This window comes from Bos grunniens, chromosome 17 (assembly GCF_055505025.1).
Source record: "Bos grunniens cultivar Pamir isolate PY7600 chromosome 17, Bosgru_T2T1.0, whole genome shotgun sequence".
In the NCBI taxonomy this organism is placed as follows: Eukaryota; Metazoa; Chordata; class Mammalia; order Artiodactyla; family Bovidae; genus Bos; species Bos grunniens.
Window position 1 is genome coordinate 21,718,800 of NC_141181.1, and position 16,489 is coordinate 21,735,288.

The 16,489-nt window shown below is 41.1% G+C and overlaps 1 long non-coding RNA gene across 3 annotated transcripts in view; it reads left to right on the plus strand.

Annotated features, from left to right (window-relative positions):
* Positions 1-1,755: 1,755 nt before the first annotated feature.
* LOC147355111 (uncharacterized) overlaps positions 1,756-16,489 on the plus strand; it is an 87,915-nt gene continuing 73,181 nt past the window's right edge. For 2 of the 3 annotated variants that reach the window (XR_015143935.1, XR_015143936.1), the window contains exon 1: positions 1,760-1,899. This is a non-coding gene — a long non-coding RNA (uncharacterized LOC147355111). Of the gene's footprint in view, positions 1,900-16,489 lie in introns of all 3 variants that reach the window. The other variant, XR_015143934.1, reaches the window with a different exon arrangement.

Here is a 16,489-nt window from a genome sequence, read left to right on the forward strand (position 1 = left end):
TAAAACTAAAATAGATAGAACACATATAGTTCAAGTCATCTCTTTCACTTTAATGTCAGGTTATATAAGATAACTTTAGTCATTTTTATAATCAAATAATATTCTGGAAACTTCATCTCATGAATTCATGCTTTTGTTTACTCATCATATAAACATTCATATATAAAAAATCAGAGCAAAATGATATATATTCATAAACATATTGCTGCTCAGTCGCTAAGTTGTATCCAACTCTTTGTGACCCCTCGGCAGGCTGATCCCACCGCAGCATGCCAGGTTTCCCTGTCCTTCACTATCCCTCGGAGTTTGCCCAAACTAATGTCTGTTGAGTCAGTGATGCCATTCAACCATCTCATCCTCTGTTACCTCCTTCTCTTCTTGCTCTCAATCTTTCCCAGCTTCAGGGTCTTTTCCAAAGAGTAGGGTCTTTTCTATTAAGTTGGCTCTTTGCATCAGGTGGTCAAACGATTAGAGCTTCAGCTCCAGCATCGGTCCTTCCAATGAATATTCAGGGTTGAATATTTCATATTTCCTTTAGGATTGACTGGTTTCATCTCTTTGCTGTCCAAGTGACTCTCAAGAGTCTTCTCCAGCACCATAGTTCAGAAGCATCAATCTTCGGCACTCAGCTTACTTTATGGTCCAACTCTCACATACATACATGACTATTGGGGAAACCATAGCTTTGACTATATGGACCTTTGTTGGCAAAGTAACATCTCTTCTTTTTAATAGGCTTTCCAGGAAGGCTGGAGAAGGGATAGGCTACCCACTTCAGTATTATTGGGCTTCCTTTGTGGCTCAGCTGGTGAAGAATCCGCTTGCAATGCAGGAGACCTGGGTTCGATCTCCAGATTGGGAAGATCTCCTGGAGAAGGGAAGGGCTACCCACTCCAGTATTCTGGCCTGGAGAATTCCATGGACTATACAGTTCATGAGGTCGCAAAGAGTCGGACTGAGCGACTTTCACTTATTTCAGTTTTGTCATAGCTTTCCTTCCAAGGAGCAAGAATTTCATGGCTGCAGTCACCATCCTCAGTGATATAGACTTAGCTAATACTCCAGTGTTCTTGCCTGGAGAATCCCAGGGACCGGGGAGCCTGGTGGGCTGCCATCTCTGGGGTCGCATAGAATTGGACACGACTGAAGAGACTTAGTAGTAGTAGTAATATATTTTTATATACATTCTATATCTGTTTTTATATTTGAGGTTGAATTATCTTAATTGCCAGCATCATATTTCTGAATATAAGGATATGTGTAAAGTATTGGCAGGTGGTAAAGAATGCACCCACCAATGCATGAGAGGCAAGATTCACAGGTTCATTCCCTGGGTCTTTAAGTCCCCTGGAGAAGGAAACGGCAACCCACATCAGTATGCTTGCCTGGAAAACTCTATACACACTGAAGTCTGGTGGGCTACAGTGACATGAGTGAGGAAGCGTGGATGCATGCCCACTCACTCACACACACACACGTACACATCTTTCCTAAAATTAAGATATTTTCTTACATAACCAGAATAGTATCTTTATATTTGAGAAAATGATGTTTTATATAACTCCTAGTACATATTTAAATGTGTTCAATTGCCATCAACTTTAGATTTCTTTTTTTTCTTTCTTCTTTTTAAAAATAGAGCCAAAAAAAAAAAAAAAAAAATAGAGCCAGCCTGCAGGCCCTCCCAGCTCAAAGGCATGGCATTTAGGAACAGCCCCCGGTTGGCCAGGAAGCTGTGGAAGGCGGTGCTTCTGTAGCTTCGTCAGCAGCCCGACTGCACATGTCCAGCACCTATGCTCACTTGCTTCCATCCCAAGGTGGTCTGGTGGTTTGCGTGCCGAGCCGCTATTCCTCGGCCTAAGTGCCTCCTTCGGTATCCCTTTATGCCCGTTACATAAGGTACAGATATTACCTTCTTCCTTCCCTCTCTTTTACAAACTTTTTCTCTCCTGCCATCTACTGCTTTAGAGTGCAAGTTAAAGAGAAATTATGGTAAAGAAGCAGCGGCATGGGGCAAATGAAGGTCTGTAGCCAACTCTTGTCCCAGGTCCAATTTGGAAACGGACTGATATTCGTTTTAAGAGTCTGTCGTCTTGGGAGAAGTGGCCCGGGGTCACATATGGAGGAGTAAGGTGGTAGGATTGGGCAGAATGGCTGGTTGAAGAGCCAAGCACTTAGAGTGAAATCACCGGCCTCGGCTGGACGCTCCCAGGTGCTCTTCATTGTGGTGGTGAGGGCTTGGGGGGGAAAGGCGGGACTTGCCGCCTAGCTTGTGGTACTCGCTGGGTGTGGACGTGGCTGCTTCCTGAGGCAGTGGGAAATTTCTGGAAGCCACTCAACTGAAAACTCAGAAGCCAAAGCTGTTGGAAGGCCAGGGCAAATGCCTGGGGTGGTCTGTGCCGCAGATAGCAGCAACTGCTGTGTCACGAGCTGAGCTGAATTGGAGAGAGCTGTGAAATGGTCAAGCCAAAATGAAAGTAACGGTGAAGCCCTTAATTCAGTAAAAATAAATGTGAGGCTAAACAGGAGAAAATGTCACTTCCCCAAATCTTCCATTTTCCCGCATGGGACAAGGAGGGGGTGGGAGTCAGAGGATCCAAGAAGACGTGGGGATTGTCTCACTGCTGAGGGAAACTGGAACAAAGCGCCTGGGGCAGGGGAGAGGATCACATACTGAGTCTAAGTGGAGAAAAGTGTCTTCAGGGCCCCTGCCCCCATAAGGCCTCAGCTGAGCTCGTCTCCGCCAGGGCGGCCTTCACATGGAGGAACTGAATGCAGGGAAGAATAAGACATGGGTGACCAGGGTGACTGGTCCTTGACTGTTACTTCCTTTAGAACCTTCGATTTCTTGACCAATCTCTAAGTCTGGTGTGGGGAGTGTGGCCCCCCCGCTCCCCCTCCCCCCTCACACACTGGCATGAGTTTTTTTCCAACAGCCAGACTCTTCACACTACAGCTCATTCTCCACTGTTACCAACACTAAACCTCTGCCTCTCCAGATTTGAAATCTATTGAAAGATTCAGGTGACTGGGTCTGAATTAATCCTTTGGCCTCTATGGAGGTTGGCCCAAGAAAATTGACGTGTTTCTCAGCTGTGGGTGAGGCAAAATGTTTGGAGTCCATTGTCAGGGAATCTTTTAAAGATCACAAAGGGTGCAGCTCTTGAGAAAAATGTGACTCTCAGAACTCTGGGACTGGCACAGGAAGGTTTAAAGTCAGCCCCATGGATGTCCTTGATCTAAATATTTTAGCTAGGGGCTCTACTGCAGTCTTATCACTGGTCCATTGGTGGATAGATGGCTATTCCTTTTCACTTGGGGGACTGTGTGTAGTATTCTAGAGACTGTAAGATTCAGCGCTTATAGAACACGTGACAATCACAGTAAAGATGCTGGAAGAGACTGATAATTTCAACAGAAAAAAATGAATTATAGCAGTTAAGAAAATTCTGATGCTTCGCCACACATCAATACACTCACACACGCATATAGTTAAGCAAGGAAAACAAATCTGAATTCTGAATAACAGTGAAACATTTCCCTGATATATCAATAGTTAGATGGTAGGATTGTCTTTTGAGGCCTAAATTAGCGACATGGCAAACAAATTGGAAGAAATTTCTTTAAGTGTATGTTAAAAAGTATAAAAAGAGGGAGAAGCTCATGTGTGATATATTTAGATTAATTTTAAGGAAGAAAATGAACACAGAATACAAGCAATGAATAAAAATAGACCTGTGTATTCAGACAAAAAGAGCTTACCAAAATCCAGGGAGTCATGAAAGCCTCGAAACACAGCTGGTTCTAGGCATTTATTTGTATTTGTGTATTACAATACATGTCCTAATGCACTGGCATGAGAGCATGGAGGAATATGTATGATTATATACCAGGTTAAGTTAATAATGTAGCAGAGATGGGGGTGGATTATATGGGTAAAGATGAGGGGGAGAGGCAAAAGAGAGATCCAGTCCAATAAGAGAAAAAGAATGGGGCTGCCTCTAAATAATCACGATTAACATGCATTGTCTATTAAAATTAGCGTTAATCTTAATCATTTATCTCAGTTTTCAATTAAGTTGGTTAATTTTTAAAAATGCCTGTGGAATAATATTTTTGCAGAAGACATAAAAACAGTCATTAAAAGCTCAACTTTTTAGAGCCAACCTCACTACATTAAAATCTTGATCCAGCACTTACTAAGGAATATAACTTTGAACAAAGTACATATACTCTGTTCTTTAGTTTCTTTACCTGTAAAATATTAAATAGGACCTGCTTCCTAGGACTATATTGAGAATCAAATGATTCACAACATGAAAAGATCATAGAATAGTAGTGCCTGGCTAATAGTTTTCCATAAATGAGGGTTGCTATTATTGTTGCAGTTGTTGTTTTTACATATCCAATGTCAGAACTGTTGTGTCACTCAAAACAGACTGTTTCTAGTATGGCAGTGTTTTTGTTTTGCTCTATTTCAATGTGCTTCAAAATAGTGGCTTGGCTTTGTTACACAGTGTGTAAATAATGTTTTGTTTTGGACTTTATAATTTCCTTTTATGTGTTTGGAAAAGCAAGAAAATGCTTTCTTTCAGTGTCACAACAAATGCTAGCTTCCTTATTCTGTTTTTATATGGGATGAAGTTTTTGAGCACATTCTCAAATTCCACTAACAGAGAATTCTCATCTGGAGTCTTTTATTACAAGGACTGCAGAGTATCTCTCATACCTACAGGATTCTTCCCTCTTCCTCCTTTCCCTCCCTCTCACCTTCCTTCCTCTACCTCTCTGTTTTCTTTTCTCCTTTCTCTTCCTTTCATCTTTTCATCTTGAGAAAAGTTCTCAAATTTCATTTATCTCCCTGTTTTTCATCATAATTTTTCCAAAGTATGTCTTTTCAAGATTGAGCTCAGTGATAGAATTTGATTACATCATGTCTGTATGATACATAATGATTTCATTTGCAAACTAGCTGGATGCTGATCTGAATTAGATTGAATGTCATTTTTTTCTGAAAACTTTAATATCATCACTTCTTGTTTCATAACATCAAGAGTCATCAGTGGGAAGTCTTGGGGAGGTCTAATTCTTTGCTTTGTAGGAGGCCTGTTTTCAGAAATTTCCAAAGAATGTTACTCACCACCCCCCCCCCACCTTTTTTTAAAATGAGTCCTGCTTGATGCTGCATGAACATTCTCTGTGTGATAGTTACTTAGCTCTGTGATTTGCTTATGATCTTCTACTCCTGAGCTAATTCTCATCTTTTTGTTCTCTCTTTCCCTTAATACTACTCATGACATATTGGACCGGCACAGCTAATCTTTTTGTCATGTACTTTCTCCTTTTATTTTTATTATAATTTTAAAGAAATTGAAATATACACATACCCCAAAAGGTACAGACATAGGTGTAAAGCACAGTAATTATTACAAAGTGAACACACAGGGAAATAAATAGCACAAGCTCCCATCACATTTCTTCCCCAAAATTATGATCCCTACTCCCCATTGGTAAGTATTGTTCTAACTTTGTATTATATCGAATAATATAATTTATCTGTACCTGTGTTTGAAAGATATGTAAATTAAAATTAAGCAGTGCATGTTCTTTGCGCCTGACCTCTTTTCCTAAACATACTTGTGACATTGTTACAGATTAAGTGTAGATGTAGTTTAAAATTTTTTTTAGTATTATGTCAATTAAATAAATATACCATAGTTTATCCATTCTGTCATCAAAATTTTGTGTCTGTGTGTAAGTGCTAGAAATGATGATGCTACATTTTTCCTGATGCCAAAGCACATACATTTTGTTTGGATATATATCAAGGAGTTGAATTGCTGTCTGATAGGTTATGTATATATTCAAACTTATATATGCCAAGCAGTATATAATGCCACACATTAATTCCAGAGTGTTTATACAGATACCCAGATCTTCTTGACCTGTGATAGGGTTATGTTCTGATATACCCATCATAAACTGAAAATATAAGTCAAAAATACATTTAATACCCTGACCTTAGCCTGCCCTATCATAAATGTTCTCAGAACACTTATATTAGCCTACAGGTGGGCAAAATCATCTAACACAAAGCCCGTTTTGTAACAGAATTTCAAATATACCATGTGATTTATTGAATACTGAAAGTTATAAAAGGAATGATTTTATGGGTACTGAATGGTTATGAGTGTCTGGGTTGTGTGCCCTCATACTTATGTGGCTACCTGGGAGCTTTTGTTGCCCAGCATCAGGAGTGGGTATTATACTGTGCATGACTAGCCCAGGAAACGATCAAAATTAAAATTCGGTGTAAGGTTTCTACTGAATCACATCTTTTTGATGCTGTTGTAAAGTAAAAAAAATCTTAAACCATCATAAATCAGAGACTGTCCATAGATACCCTCTAGTAGTGCGTTGGATTGCCTGCTCTTCCATATGTTTAAACACGTGAGATTGGGGTCTGTGTAATGCTATCCAGTGCTATCCAATGCTATTTAATTTTCTTTTCCCTGTTTACTAATACAATTGAGTAGTTTTCTATACATTTATTGGTCATTTGATGACTAACTCATTTGCATTTCAAAAAACATTGAATATTTTTTTTTCAGAGTCAACTGCTATGTACTGAGTCAACCCTTTTTCAGTTGTATAAGTATCTCCCGTCTACAGCTTCCCCTTTCATACTTGTAATGATATACTTTGATGAAAAGGAATTATGTATAACATATTCAAATTTATAAAGTCTTTCCTTCCTCTTTCGTTCTGATGAAACTTTTTTCTTTTTTCATATCATGAAAACATTCCATATTATTTTAGAAGCATTGTTTACTTAACCGCTTCACAGATCATCAAAATGTTTGTGTATGGCATAAAGTATGTATTTTGTTCTTATATGGATTAACTCATCCAATTGACTCATCATGTTTTGGGAAAGATCTTCCTTTCCATACTGCTCTGTGGTACCAGAGGTGATACTTCATGATAAATTCAATGTTTCCATAAGTATGGGTTTATTACTAGATCATCTTTTCAGTACCAGATGCTTCTGTCTTTAACCATGCATCAGTGGTATACTATGTTGATCACTGTAGTTTTATTAGGTCTTCATAATGTTACTATGTAAGTCCTTCTGCCTTACAGGACTGCTTTTTTTTTTTTTTTCCCCCCCTTATCCTCTGCATTGCATACATATTTTTACCAAAAGATAAAAAGATTTTGCGTTTGGAGTTGCTTTGAATCTATAAAATACATTGACGAGAAACAGAAACTCAAGTATGTGAATATCCCTACATTTATTTAGACCCTTTGTAGACTTTTCAGAATTGTTTTATAGTTTTCTAAGTATACAGTTTTTGTTATATCTACTCATAGGAGTTTGATTTATTACTAGATGTTTTGAGTCTGTATATTTGTATTTTTTTTAATTAATGTGTGTTCTACTCAACTGTTGTTAGTATAGAGAAATGAAATAATTTTAAATTACAGGTCCAGTTACTTTTCTTGACACAGGGCATTTCAGTGTTTATGCCTATACTTGTGTCTACTTTGTTAAATTTTCTCTTATTTTTATGTTTATTTAATCTAGGTTTTTTTTGCTGTTGGCATAAAATTTGTTTCATTTTTAACCATATTATGAATTTTTAAAGTTGATAGAGTCCATAAAATATTCTCTCTTCCAATAGTAACATTTGTAAATATTTCTGTGTGAATCTTCCCATGAACTAATACATTTTACTTGCATTTAGTTATAATAGTTATTAGTTAACATACACTGACTGTTGGTGATCTCTATTGTACTCTTAATTTCCTATTTTACTATTTTATGCTCTTAATTTTAAAATTTTATTTATTTTTTTGTGTGGTGAAAGAAACAGCAGCCTTTATCTGATGCTGGGAGGGATTGGGGGCAGGAGGAGAAGGGGATGACAGAGGATGAGATGTCTGGATGGCATCACTGACTCAATGGACGTGAGTCTGAGTGAACTCCAGGATTTGGTGATGGACAGGGAGGCCTGGCGTGCTGCAATTCACGGGGTCGCAGAGTCGGACATGACTGAGCGACTGAACTGAACTGAACACAGGGAGAAGGGGCTTCCCTGGTAGCTCAGCTGGTAAAGAGCCCATATGTCAATGCAGGAGAAATAAGAGATGTGGGTTTTCTCTGGGTGGGAAAGATCCCATGGAGAAGGAAATGGCAGCCTACTCTAGTATTCTTGCCTGAAAAATTACATGGAGAGAGCAGCCTGACAGACTATCATCCTTGGGGTCACAAAGATGCAACTGAGTGCACACGCACATACAGGGAGAATAGGGTGGCTCATACTTAAAACCCCAAACCTCTCAATTAAAAAAGATACTTTCCAGGCAAGGCTCTACTGGGGCCCCTGCTTCAGAGTGGGGAGCAAGAACAAACAGCAGGTTCCCTTGTTTGCTTGCTCCCTGGGTCGGGGCGGGAGTCAGTCTTGTTCCGTACATGGGGTGAGTTTGGGATGGATGGGTCCAGGTGTCAGGCCGGAGGGGTAGCTTAGGTGGTTTGCCCACCTCTTAGGTGGTGTGGTATGTAGAAGGCATGTGCAGTACTCTGCCTTTGCTCTGGGCTCTAAAGAAGTGGTAGCTGGGCTTTCTGGTCTCTTTGTATCTTTTGTCTAGAATTTACCCTGACTGTGCATACATGCAGTTATTTTTGGTCCCATATAATTTCTTTCCTATTCTGTTGCTCAAGAAGAGGTATGTCCAGGTGCAAACATTGCAGCACTGCAGCAAAGGTCCCAGGTCCCAAGCCTGTCTCATTCCCCCCAGAGGCTCATCACCCTTGTTTTTAAGGGATTAGGGAGTCAAAAGTCTCTTCTTCCTGCTAAAGAGACTGCAGACCTTTGCCTACCCTAAAGGTGTAGAATTCCCTTGCCAACTGTTCGAAGGACATGTAGGGACCTGGGCCACCTTCTGGAATGGGCTGATTTCCTTGAGCTGTCATAAGTCTTACTTCAAACTCTTGTACTCTAAAAGACACAAACTTAACCCAAAGGTTAAACAAACAAGGGCCAAAAAGGAGAAAAGCAGTAATAGCCTTTAAATGGTTCAGAAAGGAAAGGAACTGGGATTCCTTTACTGTTGACCAGACAAGGGAGGCGACATCACCCCTGCCAAAATTATGACTCCATTATGCCTGAGCATATATTTCATTAGTATTAACTTTTACATATCCTGTTGCATTGATCCAAGTTGCAGCAGGAAGTATTAGTTATTACACAAACTCTACATTGTTCTGCCAAGAGGTACCAGGAGCCAGACAATTACCACGAACTATATCAGCCAAGGAAATAAGAGAGGTCCCAAGTCCCATTAATGCTTCAAGTAGGAGCCAACCCACTACAACATTTTACTTATCTGTTGATGGTGACTGTTTTTGAAATAGGTATCTCAAATATTTTGCAGGATCATAGGTGTATTGTTCTTCTATTGTGACCTGTGAGGTATCTGGAGGTAAAAGCTTTATTTTGGACAAATGTCCCCAATTAGATATCCCTTGCAGTTTGACCACAATAGATGTGGTTCAGCACAGTTCAGTCGCTCAGTCATGTCCTACTCTTTGCAACCTCATGGACTGCAGCAGGCCAGGCCTTCCTTACCTGTCCATCACCAACTCCCAGAGTTTACTCAGACTCATGTCCATTGAGTTGGTGCTGCCATCCAACCATCTCATCCTCTGTCATCCCCTTCTCCTCCCGCCTTCAATCTTTGGCAGCATCAGGATCTTTTCAAATCAGTTAGTTCTTTGCAAAGTATTGGAGTTTAAGCTTCAGCATCAGTCCTTCCAATGACTATTCAGGACTGATTTCCTTTAGGATGGACTGGTTGGATCTCCTTGCAGTGCAAGGGACTCTCAAGAGTCTTCTCCAAAACCACAGTTCAAAAGCATCAATTCTTCGGTGCTCAGCTTTCTCTATAGTCCAACTCTCACATCCATACATGACTACTCAAAAAATCATAGCCTTGACTAGATGGACCTTGGTTGGCAAAGTAATATCTCTGCTTTTTAATATGCTGTCTAGGTTGGTCAGGAGACCCTGGAGAAGAAAATGGCAACCCACTCCAGTATTCTTGCCTGGAGAATCCCATGGACAGAGGAGCCTCGGAGGCTACAGTCCACGGGATCGCAAAGAGTTGGATATGACTGAGCGACTTCACTCACTCACTGGGTTGGTCATAACTTTTCTTCTAAGGAGTAAGCATCTTTTAATTGCATGACTGCAGTCACCATCTGCAGTGCTTTTGGAGCCCCAAAAATTAAAGTCTGCCACTGTTTCCACTGTTTCAAAGCAGCAAGCTTCTTTTAATTTCATGGCTGCAATCACCATCTGCAGTGATTTTGGAGCCCAAAAAAATAAAGTCTGTCACTGTTGCCTTTGTTTCCCCATCTATTTGCCATGAAGTGATGGGAGCAGATGCCTTGATCTTCGTTTTCTGAATGTTGAGTTTTAAGCCAACTTTTTCCCTCTCCTTTTTCACTTTCATCAAGAGACTCTTTTGTTCTTCTTTGCTTTCTGCCATAAGGGTGCTCTCATCTGCATATCTGAGGTTATTGATATTTCTCCCGGTAATCTTGATTCCAGCTTATGTTTCATCCAGTCCAGCATTTCTCATGATGTACTCTGCATATAAGTTAAATAAGTAGGATGACAATATACAGTCTTGACGTACTCCTTTCCTGATTTGGAACCAGTCTCTTGTTCCATGTCCAGTTCTGACTGTTGCTTCCTGACCTGCATACAGATTTCTCAGGAGGCAGGTCAAGTGGTCTTGTATGCCCATCTCTTGAGGAATTTTCAGTTTGTTGTTATCCACACAAAGGCTTTGGCATAGTCAATAAAGCAGAAGTAGATGTTTTTCTGGAACTCTTTTGCTTTTTTGATGAACCAGAAGATGTTGGCAATTTGATCTCTGGTTCCTCTGCATTTTCTAAGTCCAGCTTGAACATCTGGAAGTTCACAGTTCACATAGTGTTGAAGCCTTGCTTGGATAATTTTGAGCATTACTTCGCTAGTTTGTGAGGTGAGTGCAATTATGCGGTGTTTTGAGCATTCGTTGACATTGCCTTTCTTAGGGATTGGACTTTTAGTAGAGTTTTCCAGATTTGCTGGCATATTGAGTGCAACACTTGTGCAGCATCATCTTTTAGGATTTGAAATAGCTCTACTGGATTTCATCACCTCCACTAGCTTTGTTCATAGTGATGCTTCCTAAGGCCCTCTTGACTTTGCATTCCATAATGTCTGGCTCTAGGTGAGTGGTAATATGTGGTAATCTGGGTAATGAAGATCTTTTTTGTATAGTTTCTCTGTGTATTCTTGCCACCTCTTCTTAATATCTTCTGCTTCTGTTGCTGCTAAGTCACTTCAGTTGTGTCTGACTCTGTGCGGACCCAATGGATGGCACCCACCAGGCTCCCCCGTCCCTGGGATTCTCCAGGCAAGAACACTGAAGTGGGTTGCCATTTCCTTCTCCAATCCATGAAAGTGAAAAATGAAAGTGAAGTTGCTCAGTCATGTCCGACTCTGAGCAACCCCATGGACTGCAGCCTACCAGGCTCCTCTGTCCATGGTATTTTCCAGGCAAGAGTACTGGAGTGGGGTACCATTGCCTTCTTCTGTTAGGTCCATATAATTTCTGTCCTTTATTATGCCCATATTTGCATGAAATGCTCTCTTGTTATCTCTAATTTTCTTGAAGAGTCCTCTAGTCTTTCCCATTCTATTGTTTTCCTCTATTTCTTTGCATTGATCACTGAGGATCAATGCTTTCTTTAAAATTACTTTATTGAGGTCCTTCCATTTTTGCAGTAGTTGGTCTTGGGGGTGGTATCCCTCTTTCCACCTTTTAAGAATTTGGTCCCCAGGATTTATTTGTGAAGGAACTACTACTTCCTCTGTATTTTTAGTAGGAGCTGGCAGTGCTTGTGGGCATAGCCCTGGATTGTCTTCTGAACTTGTTCTAGGTTAATAATAGACCTCAGGGACTTGTCCATATATTCATCCAGTAGAACATCAATAGTAAGAAAAGGCCTCTCATAGTTCATTTCAATGGCTAAATCTTGGAGCACTCAGTTGAGGCTACTGGACCCTGAGGGGTGCAGTAGAAAGCAAGTTGGTCCAGGTTTATAAGTTTCTTGGCAGAGCTTTACTAAGGTTTTCTTTAAAGTATGGTTTATTTTCTTCACCTCACAGAAGGGATAGTAGAGGTGTGGGGTGCCAAGTGGTGTGCAGCTTGTAGTTTGTCCCTAGGGCTGTTGTGAGCCCCTGTATGAGGGTTGGTTTTAAAAAAGGCCCCATTATCACTCTAGAGGGACTTTGGAAGTCAAAACCAAGGAATTATTTCTTTCAAAAGGACTCAGCAGACACCCATAGCCTTTTCAGATTTGATGGGGTAGGTTTCAACTCATCCGGTGAAAGTATCATGATACCAGAAGATACTTATATCTTGATCATGGGTGAATTTGGGTGAAATCTGCCAGTCTTCCCCTGGATATGTCCCTTGGCATTGAATTGACCTAATTAATGAAGAGGGGGATTGGATGAATCTATGGATGCATATTAATAAATCATAGGCAAGCATTACTTGTTTTACTGTTCTTTTAAGGCCCTTTCCTGAAAAAGACTTTTGCATCAAGTCCCATAGTGCGTCCCTTTTCTAGTGAGTGGCATCATATAAGCTCTTAGTTTCCATTTTTGGACCTCGAGGATTAGAACCTTACCCACCTTTTTATACCAGCCTGTGCTTCCTTTCTCATAGCCTCATTTTCATCATTCTCTTGTTCCTGTGGGGAATACTAGGGAATTCAGGGAGGCCAATCACTAGAGCCATAGGTTCCTGGATTCAAGATGCATTGTTTAGGTTCCTGTATTTGAGATGCATGCTTTGCAGTTTGATCAGCTTTGCTGTTCCCTTGTGTCAAAAAATTTCCATTCCTCTGATGGCCCCTACAGTGGATTACTGATACCTGGGTCAGAAGCTGCACTGCTTCTAAAAGAGCCAGAATCAAATCTTTATGTTTTATGAGGGGATTTCTAGCAATTAACATTCTTCTTTCTAGCATGTAGCACATGGAAACCCCATTTTGAATCAGTAAAAATACTTAATTTCTTATCCTTCCTTAATTGAAACGCTCTCATTAATGCAGTTAGCTCAGTCTTCCAGGCTCATGTCTGGGGTGGCAGGGCCTTTGCTTTTGTGACTTCATCTAGGCTGACCATGGCATACCCTTACCTTTTGGGTTCCCATTCTGCATAACTGCTTCCATAAGTAAACCATTTGACCTTTGGGCTGTCAAGGGGCTCATCTAGAAGATCAGATTTGCTGGACTAAGTTTGTTCCAGGGTGTCTATACACTGATGCTGTAAGTATTCACTCTCGACCATGGGCAGCAGAATTTCTGGCTTGGCATGCCTTTAAGGTAACTTAGACGGTGTCCATTAAGAGGGCCTGATATCTTATTAACCTTCCTCCAGTCAACCGTTTATGTCTTTTGACTTCCAGCACAGATTGTACCTTATGAAGAGTTAATACATCTAGAGGTTTCCTCAGAGTGAGCTTGGAAACTTCATCAACCAACAGGACTGTGGCTGTTGCTGCTCATGGGCAGCTTGGCCATCTTAGAGCCACTGAGTCCAGCTGTTTGGAAAAGTAAGTCACTGGCCTCTGAGTAGGTCCCAACTTTCGGATCAGGAGTCCTAGCGCTGTCCCGGACTTCTCGTGAACGTATATGGTAAAGGACTTGTCCAAATTTGGAAGCCCCAGTGCTGGTGGTCTACTCAACTCAGTCTTTGAGGTCTCAAAGTCCCACTAGTGGGCCTTTTTCCATTGAAAGGCTTATGTTTCTCCTCCTCATCTATAAGGCCATAATTTGGAATTCAGATACAAAACAACCCAGCCATCCTGAGAAAACCTTGGGGTTGCCTCTTTGTGATTGAGATGGTAATGTGATAATTGCTGGTTTTTGATCTACAGCCAGGCCAGGGCTTGTGCCTTCGGGGTTAAAACAAATCCTAAATATTGAACCTGTTACTGTGAGATCTGGGCCTTGGTGGGCGAGACTTTATATCCTCTTTTTGCCAGAAAATGAAGGACCCCTAACGGTATTTTGATCTGAATCTTGTTTGGTCTCACTAATGTGTGTTGCTGCTAAGTCACTTCAGTCTGTCTGACTCTGTGTGACCCCACAGACGGCAGCCCACCAGGCTCCCCCGTCCCTGGGATTCTCCAGGCAAGAACACTGGAGTGGGTTGCCAGTGTGTTAGTCACTCACAACTCTTTGCAACTCCATGGACTGTAGCTCACCAGGCTCCTCTATCCATGGGATTTCCCAAGCAAGAATCCTGTAGTGGGTTGCCATTCCCTCCTCCAGGGGATCTTCCCAACCAAGGACTTGAACCCAGGTCTCCTGCATTGGTCTCACTACTTATCAATAAATTATCAACATATTTTAGCAGAGTTCCCTTCTCAAGGAACAATTCCTTCAGTCCCCTTGCTTACCTAACACATTTCCAAAAACACAAGAGCTGTCCCTAAAGCCCTGGGGAAGCACTGTCCAGGTATATTTGGTAGCATCCAGGGTGTCAGGGCCCCTCCGTTCAAAGTTAAAACGATATTGAAAGTCTGGATACTGGAGTTGGTTAACGTTTCCTTCTGCAGGGGATCTTCCTGACCCAGGGATCAAACTCTTATCCCCTGTACTGGCAGATGGATTCTTTACCACTCTATCACCTGGGAAGCTCCATTCCTTGAGCTAAGGTGGGGAAAAAATCAAGAGTAAATATAGGTTACTTACTAAAGGCACAGGAGCTTAAACAATGTGTTATCAAAAGCAGCATTCCAGGATAACTTGATTCTCTGCTGAGAGTTTTGCATCAGCCTACTGTTAAAAAAATCCGTTTACCTAATTTAATCCTACTTTTGAAAATCTTGACCACATACAAAATTCTTTTCTCAAAATATCCCTCTTCTACAGACTTTCTGCAACTTACTTTGGCCCTTATTCTTTCCACATTCAGAAATAGCCACTTCTAGGACAAAATACGGAGAAGGCAATGGCACCCCACTCCAGTACTCTTGCCTGGAAAATCCCATGGATGGAGGAGCCTGGTAGGCTGTAGTCCATGGGGTCACGAAGAGTCGGACATGACTGAGTGCCTTCACTTTCACTTTTCACTTTCACATATTGGAGAAGGAAATGGCAACCCACTCCAGTGTTCTTGCCTGGAGAGTCCCAGGGATGGAGGAGCCTGGTGGGCTGCCGTCTATGGGGTTGCACAGAGTCGGACACGACTGAAGCGACTTAGCAGCAGCAGCAGCAGCAGAACAAAATCATCCTTTTTCCTTTCAACAAAATGCATTTCCATTCCTCATATGTTCTTTTCTGAAAACATACTTCCTAAGTAGCCATGAACTGTCCACTACGTTAGCATTCCTTAAATTGGTAGAGAACATGTCAAGGTGGCACAAAACGTCTTTAGTTTTTCTCTCACAAGAAGACAAAGGTAAATTTAGACATGTTTAACAATAATGCTCCAGTATTTTATTTTATTTGAAAATAGCCTGAATATTCAATTAATTTCTATCATTTAACTTAATTTAGTTTCAAATTTACAATAATTTGGAGACTTTTATTGTTTTTTTACTCGAGTATAATTGCTTTACAAGAGCATTAGTTTCTGCTATACAAAGAAGTGAGTTAACTATATGTATACATATATCCCGTTCCCCTTGAGCCTTCCTCCCACCCTCTCCTCACCCCACCCATCAAGGTCATCACAGCACCAAACTGAGCTCCCTGTGCTGTACAGCAGGTTCCCACTAGTTATCTGTTTCACTCAAGATAATGTATTCATATGAAACCTAATCTCCCAATCATCTTGCTGTCTTCATCCCGGCACCTCCCCTCTCCATGACCACACATCCCTTCTCTATGTTTGTATCTCTGTTCCTACTCTGGAACTTAGTTCATCTGTATCATTTTTCTAGATTCCACATACATGAATTAATATACAGTATCTGTTTTTCTGATTGACTTTGTATGACAGTCTTTCTTCAGATGACCTAATTTAGTTCCTTTTTATAGCTAAGTAATTAGCTCAGCTGGTGAAGAATCTGCTTGCAATGTAGGAAACCCTGGTTCAATTTATGGTTCTGGAAGATTCCTTGGAGAAGGGATCAACTACCCACTCCAGTGTTCTTGGACTTCCCTGGTGGCTCAGACGGTGAAGAATCTGCCTGTACTGTGGGAGACCTTGGTTTGATCCCTGGGCCTGAAGGCCAGCATGGCAACCCACTCCAGAATTCTGGTATGGAGAATCCCCATGGACAGAGGAGGTGGGCTACAGTCTGTGGGGTCACAAAGAGTTGGACACATGAGTGACTAAGCACAGCACAGCATAATATCCCCTTGTGTATGTATATGTGTGTGTATATATGTATACATATATACCTACAC